Below are 15,563 nucleotides of genomic sequence, written 5' to 3'. Positions count from 1 at the left end.
CGAGATATATAATCTTTCTAGTGTGACCCAGGGCCCCTGAAGGGCTAAACATACCCTAATCAACTCACAAAAGAGGCATCCTATTCAAATGCCTGAACCACCTCAGCAGGTCATTCTGTTGCAGGAGAACAGCAGCTCTTCTCTGAGTCACTCCTGGATGGCTGGGCACAGACACCCTTCACAGGAAGCTCGTTTCCATTGCTTGTATCCACAATTTTCTTTTTCACCTTCTGCACTGTTCCACCTGTCAATCTTCCTTGACTCATGAAAAATGAAGCGGTGCTTGAACTTTTCTACTTGACCCAAAAACTCATCCCAAACCCAGAGCAGGCAATTCAGCCTTTTCTAGCTGACAGCTATGACCTCAGAATTGGAAGTGCCAATTCTCACAGCTTTTTAACTGTAAATAATATATAATTATAAGTTACGTATGGTTAACGTACGCAAGAAAATTATGAAGAATTACGGCCACATTAAGATGCAAATTGTACACTTAACACTGTGGCTTAGACTGCCTCTAATGTACGAAAAGGAGTAAGTTCTGCTAATTGCAGCAGCTCCGACTCGAGCCGTGCAGACAAAGAGAGGAAGCACTTATAGCTGGAGCCTCTTACAGACAAGTTTGAGGCAGGAGATGATCATTTTCAATGCATGACAAGAAGCTGGGGGAAGGAAAGATGTGATATCACACACCAGTCAGTTTTGACTGCACATTTCCCATTTGTCTGCTCACTTCTGCTTCCTTTTGCTGGTTAGGAAATATGCGAAAGCCCCTTTATGAAATATGGAGGTCTTAAAACCTGACGACAACCTATCCATCACAGTTATCATATTAAAGACCTTACATGGGTTAACAGGGACCCACTATCTCATTTCAAGCCCCCATTTTCCATTTTAGGACTCAATAGAGCTGCTTTGCCTTATCTTATACTGTGGCTTCATACATTCACTGTCCTTAACTTTTTTCTGATCATCTTCCCCCAAAACCAAAAGGTTTAAATACACATGACCACAGCTGTGTGTCCGATATGTCCGTATTATGTACATCCTCTATTTTTGACATCGTACAGAGGCAATACTAGAAAACCTGTCCAAAACAAAACATTTAGCGCAGGCAAAGCCTGAGCTTTTGGCTCATATAGATTACTTGAAAGAAAAAAAAAAAAAAAACAGGTACATGGCGCTTTTCCACTGTACTCGAGCACTTTTTTGTCTACATTAAAGTGCTTTCTAGCCAACATTCACACTCTAATGAATGCACCGGGACCAACTCAGCGTTCAACATCTTGCCCAAGATACTTTTGCCATGGAGTCTAGAAAAGCCAGGAATCGAACCTGCTTTACCACAGCCACTGTAAGACTGTATATGAATAAATAATATAAAAGGTCCTTTTTAAGTTCTAAAACCTTAATTAGCTGTTACCTCTTCTAACCCCAATGAAATTACATTTGCATGCTCACAAGTAGGCATCGGTTCTACAGCCTTTGTGTAGTCTGGTGTAATTTTCCACTCTAAAATAATCCGGCTGTATTAGAGATGTTGACCTTTGATAAGGAGTTTTTAAACTGTAAATCTTGAACACCAATACAGACAAGGAACTACGCACAATTTGCCCCATTTAGGTTATTAAGTTATTAACATTATTTACATTCTTTACGCTGCTTATTTTTACTCTGTTCAGCCTGAACTTTTGGAGTGTTTACGAGGTCTATACTAACACGAGTGGACAATTACATTTATCTTTAGTGATTTGTGTGACATAATATAACTAAATAAGACAAAATAGGCTCAGCATTTCAACTACTGAGTGAGTCTTTTTTTAATTAGACAAAAATCAGGATCTTTCCGAGGTAGCACAGCAGATGACTGATGGATCAATCCATCAGTCATCTGCTAAAATAAAGTTATTAATCATAACAATGTCATAGAACAGTTGTGCTGTTAGAAAAAGTTGCTTAGTTTGATTATCACCAGCTGCTCCTGAAGAGGCAGAATAAGAAGTTGGCCGATTACAGTGCAGGATCAACACGGCATCACATTTAATAAAGATTTTGTTTATGATAATGGCTGCAAAAATACCATACCACTATTAACCCAGACTGTATTAGCAGGGTGCCTTCAGACTGTCGGTTGCTGGGTAAACATTTACCGCTACATAAACATGCTCACTTAAATTAACTGCCTGACACAAGTTTGAGTTTTACATGGCACCCTCGTTCTGTGACAGAGTCCTCTGAGCATCCACCGCCCTCTGCCCCCCTCAAAATAATCTGTATGAAAGCACGATTAGGACCGAAACAGGCATTCGTCTGGTAGATAAGATCAAAGGATTAGCTTTCATCGCATAAAACTGAGTTCAGATGCAGTTTCAACAAAGAGCAAAAGCCATACACATTTCACTTAAGACTGAATAATATCATAACGCTATTACACCACAGAGGCAAGTGTGATTCATTTTGTGGCACCAAAAAGACAGCAGATGTAATTTATTAATAGCAACAAGTGCATGGTCAGCACTAAACTGCAGCTGAATTTACTCACAGCAGGGACTGTCAATCTTTTTTCCTTCTTTAATAAATATATTTAAATCAGCTGATTTAGCTCTTTCTGCCCTCTCTACTCTGTGGACTAGAGCCATGGCCTTCCAGAAGAACTACCTGAATGGTTACTCATCAGGAATAAAAGTTTATCAGCAGCAAGCACAGACAGGCACATTTACACACTACTCAAATGCTCAATTACTCAAAAGTAAGGCATCAGATATCACTGTGGCTGAAATAAACATCATCAACCTTTTCACTTAAGTTATTAGCTAGCATAGTTCCAGTGCCAAATAATGCGCTTTGTTACAGAGACATCACCGTCTCCATCATCATTGTTTATTTGTATAGCACTTTAAAAACACACCAGGCAGACCAAAGTGCTGAACAACACAGATCAAAACAACTAGCAAAATTAAAAATAAAATAATTAATGAACAGGTCGATGAACAGGTCTGTTTTCATACATGAGGCACCCCGGAACAGTCAGATAAGTCAAACTTTACTCAACTCATTCTTCTTGCCTCCTCCACTTCCGTACCATTGATTCATTAATGTTGAATTCTCTTGCAGCTGCTCTATTCCCGTGTTGTTGCAGTATATTAATGACTAACCTCGTATTATCTCAGTTGTTCTCCTGACTGAAGTTTGGTCCGTTTACAGCATCCTGCCATACGATTACATTTGTCCCTAACCATGGGGAACCCCCACATTAACTTTTATCAAGTGGAAAAAAGTTAGCGTTCATCCTCCAGCTTCACTGTTTATGTTATGCTAACATAGCATAGCATGTCACTAGCGATCATGTAGCACATCATTATATACCAGCTACCCCAACTTCAGTAACCTTACAAATCTCACTGCTGTTTAGTTCATTTACGTTAGAAGTGATAGCAGAGCTGTAGGTTTTAACTTTTTCAAAAATCTCTCAGTCAGAACATGGTGCAGAACATGGTTTTCCTGGATGTCTCGATGTTAAACTTAATTGTTGCACCTGGTAAAGCAGCAATGCTAATCATTTTATTAAAGATGAAAGAATTTAGACAGTTTTTAACTCTTAGTGATGCTGCAGTGTTCGTTTGACTTTGGGACCTGAAGCAGACGGAGTTTTGGACCCAGATTACAGATTTTTAAGCGCCATGTACCACATAAAATTTGGTTCAAGGTCAGTAAGCACAACCAGAATTCATACATAAGGCGCACTGTCGATTTTTGAGAAAATTAAAGGATTTTAAAGGCGCCTTATAGTGCAGAAAATACGGTGTATAGTGCAAAATCACAAACAACAGTTGCCTCAAGGTGCTTTATATTACAAGTTAAAGAACCTACAATAATTTCATCTACAATCCCTGACACAGTAAGGGTTTATGTAAAAAAAGAAGAAAAAACTGATAACCACAGAAAAACACAATACCACAACAATGCATGCATCTAAAAACAGTAAAGAAAGCACCCAAAAGCACATTTGCATGGACAAATAATCCAGATTACGACAGTATGTACACATTATAAAACATACATTTTAGGAATTGAGTAACATCATTTGAAAGAGAGCTTTCGTCCCATAACTTGTTTTAGTCAAAATTTTGACTTCAACGTTTTATTCTTTTGCTGCAAACCAGTTCCAAGTATCAGTTATGCGTCTCCTTCATTACTAAAAACTGGTACTGGCCATCAAAAGAGAATTGATCTACAGACATGACATATCTCCAAGTTTAATGCTGTGAGAATAAAAACTGTGATATATATTCTCCCAGTTAGCCAGCTTATTTGTCATTGGATAAAATAAAACAATTAGCTCTGAAGGCTTAAGTGTTGTAATTACCTTACACCGGTCTCTTTTCTAAAGGACTCAAGTGTCAAAATTCACTTAACTCACTCCGTCTGTCTTCAGGCCCCCGTCAGAAATGCCACTGCTCTAACAAACCGACACAGTGCAGGAGTCCTCCACCTACCACTTATCCTGACAATGCCTCAGTGATATACTGCATTTTAAACCTTTATTTACCCAGGGAGGGTTTGCTGAACGTGTATTTTCTTTCTTCATAATTTTGCTTCATATTTTCAGTTACACCCAGTTAAGCCACAGTCACCTGCAATTTGCAACTTAACAGCACCACTGGTGTGACTGGGAGTGGCCTACTTTGCTTAAGGCCACATTAACAGCAACACTGCTTGTCCATGTCTCCGCTTCCATTGTTACACCAGGAATTATAAACGCGTCTTACAGCTTGAATCGATAACCCCGAGCACTTTAAGCCATTTCCTCTGCTTGCTGAGTTTTATGCTCTTCAAATTACGAACGCATTTCTTCCGGTTGTAAAGAAGATGGGGCCCTTCTTAATCTGCCTTTTTACAGCAGCAGAAATTGAATGTAACGGCCCCCATCATACTGAGAAACTGCAACCGTTCAATAAGACCACTGAGATGGAATAAAGTGAAATAGAGCTACAACCAAGGGTTATTTTTATTATCAATTTACCTCCTGATTATTTCTTAAGAAAGCCTAGAACCATCGATATTTAATTTGCTGTCATAAATAAAAACCTTACATTTTATACGCCAAATAATGAGACATTGAGCTTCATGCAGGTTCAACTAACAATAACTACAAATTTTCTCATCATTGACTAAAAAAATAAATTGATCTTTTCGGGTCTAAACTAAACCGACTGCTGTTACGAGCTGCAAATCAAACCGTCACAGAAAACGAACCCAAGTGATCCAAATTATCTCCAACAAACGGCTAGTTTTGCTTGAGTTAGCCCAAAGGAAGTGGAGTACATCTGTATGTTAAAACTGCATGTGTGTAGGCAAGCTTTTTGCTTTAATCATTATGTAGTAAATGCTAAATCAACAGCGACATGATTACAGCCAGTTTCCTGTAAGCCTCTGTGTAACTTTGCACATCCGTCTGCCAGTGAAGACTTCATAACCACAACAGGACGAGGGTCACCATCAAACGCCCTGTGTAGCTGAAAAACCGGACGGTGAAACAACCACAATAAATGTAAAAACTTGACCCAGCAAACGAAAAGAGAAGGTACAGAATAGAGCAGGGCGATATGACCAAAAATATTTATCACGATATACATTTGAAAATTTGCGATAACGATATAACTGACGATATAATTGACACTAGACAAAATACTTTACAACTCCACAACTTTATTAGTGCAAAAAACCCCATCAATGTATTTTCACTTATACAAGCAGCTGTTTTTATGTGCATTAAAGTTATATAAAAATGTAACAGTGCAAATTCCTTGCTGACAGTTTAGCCAAAAGGCATTTCCAGTGGAAATTGGCCGACATATCCTCAGCATAACCATGTATAATATCCACAAAACTTAAAAAGAGGTTATACACACACACAATACGGTAATATTATGTTGAAGCACAGTATGTATCACTCCGCGAGGCGCCTGCCTACGATAGCCGTAAGGCTCCGACAATCTATCAAGCGGTGCGGCTTCGTAGCTTAGCAAAGTCGTACTAAAATATTTGACAGATTTTCAAGCGCCGTGTTCCACATAAAATCGTTTCGAGGTCACTAAACACAACCAGAATTCATACATAAGGCACACGGGATTATAAGGGACACTGTCGATTTTCAGAAAAATCAAAGGATTGATTTTAAGTGTGCCGTATTTTCCAAAAATCACAATAACGACGGCCCGCTAGCATGCGCTACCAAAAATAGTGCTTTGTTGTGTATCTGACGGACGAAAGCTAAACCAGTTCCACACCACTGAAGTTACAGCATTTTTACAAACCAATTCTGGTTCATCCGTTTCATTTAACGATCCACTTTCGCTCTTCTCATTCTGCGTCGCCGCCATGTGCGTATGTAAACATAGGCACTGCGCATGCGCGTTTTACCCATATTCTATCGCGATATTTCATTTTCCTATTGTTGCCCAAAATTACACCGGTATTACCGTGAACGGTATGATATAGCCCAGCCCTAGTACAGAAGGCGAAAGGAGAGACTGGCAGAAACTGAAAGCCCAGTCGACCGTTCACGCCACAGAGAGATAATGATTTGGGTTATTTACATTACATTAAAGCAACAAATCTGTTTACCTACTAGTGTAATGCAACCAGGAAATGCAAACAGGTTAAAAATGGAACCAATCTTTGCAACAGAGGCACAGAGGAGAGACAGGAGTCTACTGCCACTTTAAATTTTTTAAATCATTGAGGAAAAAGACCCTCAAAGTCAATCTGAGTGGGTTTGGATTTCTTATTTTATCCAAGCAACAACCCAAAACCAATAGAAAAAGAGTCCAAAAACCAGAGAAAGGTTTGCATGAAAAATGACAGAAACTATGGGGAATTTCATATACATATCTTCCTAATGCTCTAACCTTGATGGTTTCACAGCCTATTAACCCTTATCACCAATTAACAAGGCCTAAAACTGTCATTTCTGTCTTACACCTTTACACCTGATAATAAACATCCACACCCTACTGAGAAAAAGCTCTCCGGGTCAAAGAGGTACCTCTTCTCATGGTGTTAGGGGAAGGAGACAACCAACCTTTACTGAGACATTGGTGAGGCCCACTTCACTTTAAATGGTTGAAGGCAAGGTGGCCAGAATAAGTGGCAAAAAAATGTTATTTCAAAGTCCAAAGCTTTTACAACTGACTGACTGCAAGATAAATAAAGTCGATTCAGGAGCAGTGTGTCTGAACATTTTCATCCATCCAGTCATGGCTGTCGTTAGCACTTTAACCTAAAAAAGTCCGGCTGCCTTAAGACTAAAAACAGTGCTACTACTTTTAATAAAGGGAATAATACAGGAAAACTGAAGGACTTTAACCAAAGAGTAGCATCAATGCAATAGACGTATGTTTAAAATGTATTAAAAAGGCCTTTTTTTCTGCAGCATAGTTTGACGTGTCCTGATTGGTGACAGACTGTGAAGTCACAACTTCACAAAGCACAAATTTTATCTATTATATCTTTAATGTCCTTACATTTGTTCAAACAGTTCAAACCCAAACAATACAAAGCAACAAGAGGAAGCAGAATCAAAGCAACTCCAACGTACTTACACATAAAACCCTCCACCGACACCATTTAAGCATAATTAAACCCAAACAATATGCCAGCTGTAGACATGCTGCAGTCTTTACAGGAAGGATGGAGAATCACAGCTTCACACTGTTAATTTTTACACCCATATACTTAAAACTTCCTGTTTTAGTTTCATAAATAAAAATATTCAAATGCGCCAGTCAGTCTGTGGTGGGGAAAAAGCTTGCTGCAACAAGAAGAATGCAATGAGCCATTACGTGGGTTTGCTGGTTAACAGGCTGGCAGAATTGTAGTCCCGTCTTGCTTTTCTCAGTTTTAACCACAAACTGTGGGCTAGCGGCCGCGGGAAAAAGACAGGGCGCGTCACACACAGATCCTGAGATGAGAGTTATTATCCGCACTCTGTACGAGCTGGGCCAAAGTACAAGGCAAGCAAGTAATTAATACCTCATTTGGCGTGTCGACATTCACTTAGAAAAGGCTTTCTGGGCTTGTTAAAAGGACAGAGATGCTAAACAGTAATGTCACTTGTGCCGCACTTGTTTTTGGACTTCAGGGAGAAGTCAGACCTTGGCTGACCCTTGACCGCATTTTATCAAACAGCTGACAGACAACTAAATAAAAGCTGACCTGTTAGATTGTCTGTCTGCAGCTTAGTTTGAGAGGAGAAAATCAAAACAGGCAAGACAACAGTGGTGATTCGATGTGGTCACAACCTTTTTCAAACACGTCCTTGAGTAACTTTATGTATCAGCTAAACTCTTATCTGTAAAGTTCTCACTGGATCCTTCGACTGAAAGCTGGGCGGCAAGTCTAAAGAACACAAAACTACTGAAAGTTTTGTTCATGTGTTACTTTCAAACTCATGTGGTCTATGACGAGCTAACAAGTCACATGTTCAGCACTGGATTAACCGCCTTTGTCCTTAGGGCATGGCGATAGGTTGCGACAAAACACCACAATACAAATGACAGCTTGGGATGTTACATAATTGAATTTTGGTGATTTTACAGCCTTTGCAGTTAAATCACAAACTTGGCAGCACCGAGAGCTGCAGGTTAATAAAATCTGCTCTCCCACAGAACACACATAAAAACAGCACATTGTTGTGAATGTGGATTCAGCTGTTTAGCAGCATTAGATTTTTTATTTTGGCTGACAGTGTGTAAGAGACAATATCTTTGACTAGAAACTGCTATTAAAAATTTTAAAAACACTTGTGCTCAATTGCCAAAACAGGGATTAAGACTAGTGGTTCGGTGAAGGTCTTAATCTCTTGGTCTGGAACTGGGCTTATGCTGCAGTCCAGATTACGTTCTAGGCTGCGTTCTAATGTGGGACGCCCGTTCAGCTCGTACTACCTCGAAAGTCAGAGCAGCCCAACCAAGTTAGCAATCTAAGATGGTGGTGGTGAACGTAAACAGTAGAAAAACTGGAAAATTTTTAATCAGTCCTGTCACTGGTGTTTGCTTGAGACTCGCCAAATAAGCTACACGCAGAGCACTGACGAGACTCTTTTCATGAATGTGCTTGGATTTTGTACATTTCAGCTGCATTTTGCTCAAAATTATTGCTTTGTGGGTCCTGGTTTAGCTCAGTGGGTGAGCAGGCGACCATATGCCGAATGGCCAGAGAGCAGTGGGCCCCGATTCGAGTCTGACCCACAACCCTTTGCTGCATGTCTTCTAATCTCTCTCCCCACTTTCCTGTCCATCTACACCAGGGGTGTCAAACTCAGCCCTCAAGGGCCAGCATCCTGCTTGTTTTTGAGATATCCCTGCCCTGCCTGCTGCCGATTACCTGAATCGGGTGTGCTTTGCCAATAAGAAGCTAAGAAAACAAGCAGGACAGCTGCCCTCGAGGCCTGGAGTTCAACACCTGTGATCTACACCATCTCAATCCAATAAAGGCTAAAAGGCCAAAAAATAAATAAATTATAGCTTCATGTTTGACGATGGGGAAACGTTTGAGTGCATGTAGTCAGTGTTTGCAGTGTGTCTGTTAAAGAAGGTGTGGTTTTTGCAGTTAACTGTCATCTTTGTACCTTTATTTTAGCATCGCTTGATACCATCTGTAGTGTTAATGTTAGAAAGTCTCATCAAGCTTGCCGACCACACAAAACGTTACAAAGTCCCACCACTGGCCCCCAGGGCATACTTTGAGAACCTATATTTTACCTATACAGATATTGCTGCTCTGAATATTTTGGTGTATATTAAGAAATATCTGTGTTCAAGGTTACTTGGCAAGACCACTGATTGCATTTTTCCCGATCATAACTTTATGGCACACAGCTACGAGGGGTTTAAATAATGAGCCTCTGGACTCCAGAGGATAATGACTATAATGACCAGAGAATTTTATTTACGGCTGCACCTTTACATAAAAGTTGGGTTTGTGAACCAGAAAGCAGTATTGCCATCTTAATATTTTAACCTTAAAATGTCCTGTTTCAGTGTGTATCAAGCATGTCAAATATTGATCTTGGTTGGGTATAATGTTTAGCATTTTTTGGCTGCCTAACTTTGCAAACCACTTACCAGTTACTCCTAACTTTGAGCCACAAGCCCGTATCCAAAAGGATACGGGCTTAATACAAAGTCTGCACTGTCAGAGTGCTAAAATATCATTTACAAGTGAAAACAAGCAGCAGTTTTACCAAATATTATGAAAAACCAGTCAGCTGCAGCTGGAGAGCTGCAGTATGGCTGCCAGAGGGAAGGTGACATCAACTGAAAGGACAGAAAGAGAAACCTTTCCAGAGCAGCTCTGTGCATCCGAGCTGTTAACATACACCGTCTTCCTGTCTTCATTAAACTGGCTGAACTAACAAGTGAGTCTGGAAGCCACGCTGTGCTTGTTTAGTACCCTGTCACTATGCTACATGCATCCTGAAATACTACAAACGACTTAACCAGTTATTCTAACACAAACAAACTTGTGGCCGTGTCATCTACATTTAAGCAGATAACTAAAGACAAAAAGGAGAATGAGGATGTGAAACACAGGCGCCCCGTCTTTTGTTTGCCGTTTCATCCACCTGAATGCAGCACTTAGCATGTCAGGGAATGTTTTTAATGTCAACACAAAGGCAAAGCAAACCATTTAAATTCACACCACCTGTTGACAACCAGCTATTTGAGATGTTGACATAAAACAGATAGGATCTGCGAAAGCCCGAGCACAGCCATGAATCTTATCAGCAGAGCCAGTGCAGACCGAGCTGCCTCAAAAACATTCACTGCAAGTCTGTACTGATTTTAAGTGTCTCCTTCTGTCCTCTGGCCTTATGGCTGCTTCAGATAACCCACTGTGTTTATGCTATAAATGAAAAAGTCTGCCAGAAAGTCTGCAGAGATTTTTTTTTTTTTATGTGCCCTGGTGTAAATAACAACACAGGAAAACAAACTACTTCCTAAATTGTGTTTCAAAACAGATAATTCCACCTGGTTCCAACCTGGGTTTGTTGGAAATGTTACATTTTCTTCAAAGAATCTGGCTGCTGTTTGCATTGGCTAACGGTATCTATGGAGAATAACATGGGAATGTCAGACGCTGCGTCCCATTCTGTTGCTACAATAAAGCTGCTTTCAGACTTGAAATCTGGACAAGGTCAGGAGAACCAAGCCAGGTTATTGGTCACAGCTGACTTTTCTCACATGTAGCACAGGAAACAACACTGTCTCACTACTGAAAAGCTCATTAGGTTTACTTGAGGCTTCTGCCTGGGTATCCAGGAGACATGTGGATTCAAAACTACTATTCTCATTCCTCATCGTGTCCAATTTTCAGCAGGAACTCTACACCGTAACCTGACGTGCACCTCCCAAGAAGCCCACAGCAATTATGATTGGCCTGTTTAGCACCGTCGATTCCTCCTGTTGATTTCACGTTACATTTTTGTCTCAGCTTTTTAGTTTATTAGCGAAAGAGTAACAATGATCGCTTCAGTATAAGGAATAATAAAAAAAATCATAGCATTAATATAAGTACTCACAAATGTCAGCAGATTCCTGGCAGGAGATTGTTGAGGGGTAGGGCAAAATGTCTGATCTTTAGTTGGACTTTTGCCTTTTTCCACACACAGCTCAGTCAAGTGATGTCTAGCAAATTCGAGAGCTCAGTTCATGTGTTAAAACAGCTTGTAATCACTAAGATCTGATCACAACATAAAAAGATGCTGTTAGTGATTAAGTGACAACAACAGCTCCTCTTGTCTGAAACGACCTATGCAAGAGTTTTTGAAAAGCAATAAAAGAAAAGAAAAATAAAACCCTTAGATGAAGAATATAAAGCAGTTGAAGCACAAACACACTCAACTTTCATCTTGAGTTTCGATCTCATTTGGTTTCATTTTTTGTGTCTAGACACTGGTTTCGGGTTGAGGTCAGAGAAATCCTGGTTTAAAGCTAAATGTACTGTTTTTCAATATTAAACAGAAACTAGAAAACTCCATTTTCTGGAGCCATTTGCACACATGTGCTGCAGCCCTGAGTCTTTCCAGGAATCAATGACCGGAGTGGTTGTGAAAGCGCAGATGTTCGGTGCGGTTTAGTTGGACATTAGCTGGTATCTAACCTGCCAGATTCCTTCTACATAGTCCATTCTGGGATGAGTCAGTGTGCAAAAAGCACAGCTAATAGACCGGCACATTCACCACTAGCAAGCGGGTGACAAGCAAGCAGTCTCCTGCATGCTCTATCCAGGCTCCTCCCCTCACCTAAACCACATGGAGCATGGCTGAAGTGGATTATTTCCTGCTGCGTGCTACATGTGATACTGGGAAAAACATCCCAACCTGATTCCTGGAAAAATGCCCAAAGCTCATGAGTGAAAACTGCTCAGGTTAGACCAGTCCCAAATTCCACTCTACTAGGAGGAGGCAACACTATTTCACACTTTAAAACATAATTATAGGCCATAATAACAACTTCAAGTTTACATTTGGCTGCCCTTGCTAGTAGGCACCAAAAATACCAGTCAGTTAAATAATTGATTCTTGTTTCAGTAATGTACAACACCAGTTAGACAGCTGCACCAGTCTTTGTCTCTTGGAAAATGACAGCGCTACATTAATGAGCTGCCAGAAACATCCTGAGCCAACAGGTCAACCAGCTCGTTCTGCACCTTTCCCAAAGAGCAAGATCGCCAGTTGGTACTGCTATCAAGAAGACTTCAATGTGGCTCCAATGTGCATGTTAACCACAGCAGAATGTGACAAATCCATAAGGATTTCATGGACTACATCAGCGTTCTCTCAACTTAAAAATTAGGAAGTTATTTTGCAGGTTTAAATGGTGACATGACCGCACCTTCAGGCCACATCAGACTGACAACTGCTGCATTATAAAAAGACAGCCTCCCCTCCCAGCGATCATTAATTTCAATGACACCTCTGCCTTGACACAGAGGCAGCCATGAAGCACACAGCTCCAGGTTAAAAATAAGGAAGTGCTGTCCTGTAAAGAATGTAAGCCTCCCTCAACTTCTGCTACTTCAAAAATCACCAACTAATCACACAATCCTGCTTTGCACCTATCTGATACATCTAATTTCATTATTCCTGAAATTCCAAGAGTATCACATCATCTTATCAGTATCTGTAGAACCTTGCACACACACTATTAGGACTGCTGCCGGTATATGACCTGTAAAGGTGGGCAAGGACTGAACCAAAGGGGTGATACTGTGTCCATTTCCCATTACTGAATGTTCAAAGAAACCGTGTGAAGGAGGAAAAAGCGAAAGTAGCGCTGAAGCGGGTGGGATCAGCCTCGCTGAGCTGCAACATGATTTGCAGGCGAGGGATTCTCCACGGTCGTTCAGCGGCTCATTTAGGGAGCTGCCCGAGATCATTTCCTGTCCAAGGAAAGAGACAAATGCTATATCTACCGGAGCTTCACTTACTATTGAGTTTTCTCATTATCAAGAAGCGCTATGCTTTAAGAGGTCGTATAATGCTCGCCTGTCCTGCAGGGCGGACAGTTTTATCAGACTGCCCAGTGGGACCATTAACATTGTTAAAACAGTGCAGAGATGCATGTTTCGGGGTAAAGAGGTCAAGCTCCGTGTTCTTTTGGCCATTTGTATTCATTAACCGCTGATGAAAATGCAGAAATCTCACTGTAACGTTAGAAAACCTCGTTAGGTGTTACTGAATCCAGGTCAGAGGTCGGCGCTAAAGAAAAGCTGCAGGTAATTTAGGGTTCCCCTGCAAAGTCAGCAGAAACCCGATATGAAAGTAGACACTAAGAGGATATGTGGAGTGCTATGAAGCAACTATACCATGTGGTAAATGCAAGCACAGTTTGAGAGGCTCAGTGAAGTTAATTTAAAGTGAATCAAAGTGTTTTACAACCTAAATTAAAAGCTGGAGCTGTGACAGACAATAGCAGCAACTCACTTTAAACTGAAGCACGGAAAACAAAAAAAAAAAAAAAAAAAAGAGTGTGTGAAAGCCCCATCAAGGAGAGCCTGGCCTTGCCAAATGCTGCATCTCTTTCCTCTGTGATGATGTAAAGCATCAGAAAGCAGCTCAGCTGTTTAAACACAAGCGCGCTGGCTGCAGGTTAGAAGAGACATCTCAGGTGAATCAAAGCTACCGAGACTCCGAAAAGCAGCGAAATTATTCACCCATTCAACATCAGGCAACGTTTTGAATCAAATGGCGTCAGTGAGGTTATGGAGGTCGACTTTCTGTTGCTGTAAGGTGCAGCTTGAATTCATCACTGGCATGATGAGCACTCTGGTTTCCGTGCAACAAAAGTCTGCTCAGTCTGACGGCCTGTGGTTTACAGTGAGCATGAGCATTGATTTGGTAAACTGCAGATCAAAAGATGTCTAGACGTCGATGTAAGAGAGAGGCTGAATTTGTTTTTTGGCTTTTGCTTGTTTTGTGTTTTTTTAAACGTGCCGCTGTGTGTAACAGTGGTTTCTGTGATGACCTTATTCCACTGTGAGACAGCGACATCACATTTAAACGTGAACTACAAAACTCTCCGTCTGACTGCTGTACAGGATTGTTTACACCATTTACAGAAATGAACAAATATTCACAGTCTTTCACAATTTCTGGGTTAAAAATAAGTTAAATGACCTTCTCAGAATTTAATATAAACAATTTCTCCCATTCTAGACTTTATACACTACATTACACTTAGCCATAGGATGCATATTGGACCAAGACAGCCTTCATCTGTTCTTAAAGTGGCAAAATCCTGCTGTTCAACTCTGATTTAAAGTAAGCACGGAGAAAGTTTCCCCTCCAGCAGATGAGGACGACAACAGGCTTATGCACATAAAGCTCTTAGTGCAAACAGCAAATGAGGAGTGGGTTTTTTGACAGTAGGGTGGCTCAAATGCAGACAAAAAGAAGGCATGATTTCACAGACTTTTGAACCTTTTTTTGACCCTTATCTAAACTGTGAATACTGGAATGTCCACATGCATTTCGGCTCAAACAGCACATTTCTCAAAATGAATTTAAACTGTCACATGTGGGCATGCTTTTTAAATCCCAACCAAATTCTTAATTGTAACTAAATATGGCATATGTATGTAGGAAAATGTGATCATGCTTTTTGATTTTTCAACCAAATTCTGACAACAGGCATGTGCACATAAATCTCCCTGCCAGCATCCAATTTAAGAGCACATTTTCCAACAAGAAATTGGTTGGTTACACATAAACACGGCTTGATTTGACAGATTTTGACACCAAAACTTTGTCTGTGACCGTGCATACTAATTCCTAACCAAACTGGACCCACTTCTCACCTAGACACTACCTGCAATCACCCACAGCATGCTTCCCAGGCTGCAGATTCCCCTCGTGGTGTAAAGTTAAGGGAAACCCTCGCATTTAAACCTGGATTCAGTCCAACTGACTCCACCACACTGAAAGGCTTGTGTAAAGCTGAGCTTTATCCGCATCTCCCCACACACACACACACACACACATATATATATATATGTAC

The 15,563-nt window shown here is 40.6% G+C and overlaps 1 protein-coding gene across 2 annotated transcripts in view; it reads right to left on the bottom strand.

The window, feature by feature from the left end:
- The window catches only part of LOC116311474 (polycomb group RING finger protein 3), a 68,410-nt gene that overhangs the window by 52,017 nt on the left and 830 nt on the right, over nucleotides 1-15,563 (bottom strand). The gene's annotated exons all lie outside the window — the stretch shown is intronic.

This window comes from Oreochromis aureus, linkage group 2 (genome assembly GCF_013358895.1).
Source record: "Oreochromis aureus strain Israel breed Guangdong linkage group 2, ZZ_aureus, whole genome shotgun sequence".
Lineage (NCBI taxonomy): Eukaryota > Metazoa > Chordata > Actinopteri > Cichliformes > Cichlidae > Oreochromis > Oreochromis aureus.
This window is presented reverse-complemented; position numbering and strand designations above follow the sequence as displayed.